Below are 239 nucleotides of genomic sequence, written 5' to 3' on the forward strand. Positions count from 1 at the left end.
AAAACACTAGTGTGCAATACTCCAATCCACACAAGCCATAGAAAGAATATACATCAAACACAAGACAATCAAGTACAAACTTAGTTCAAAAGTGGTTGAAAGGAGCGACTCCTTTAAGTTTCAAAGTGATTGCCTTGGGATGCACATGGGATTTAAAAAATCATGTGATAATTGCAGCCGTTGTAGCTACGTAACAATGAATATAGTTGTGTCTAGACTCTTTGCTTGGTGTTCTCACA

Source organism: Lygodium microphyllum, chromosome 6 (genome assembly GCF_053477565.2).
Source record: "Lygodium microphyllum isolate KBCC chromosome 6, Lygodium_microphyllum_v1.1.10, whole genome shotgun sequence".
NCBI classification, from domain to species: Eukaryota; Viridiplantae; Streptophyta; class Polypodiopsida; order Schizaeales; family Lygodiaceae; genus Lygodium; species Lygodium microphyllum.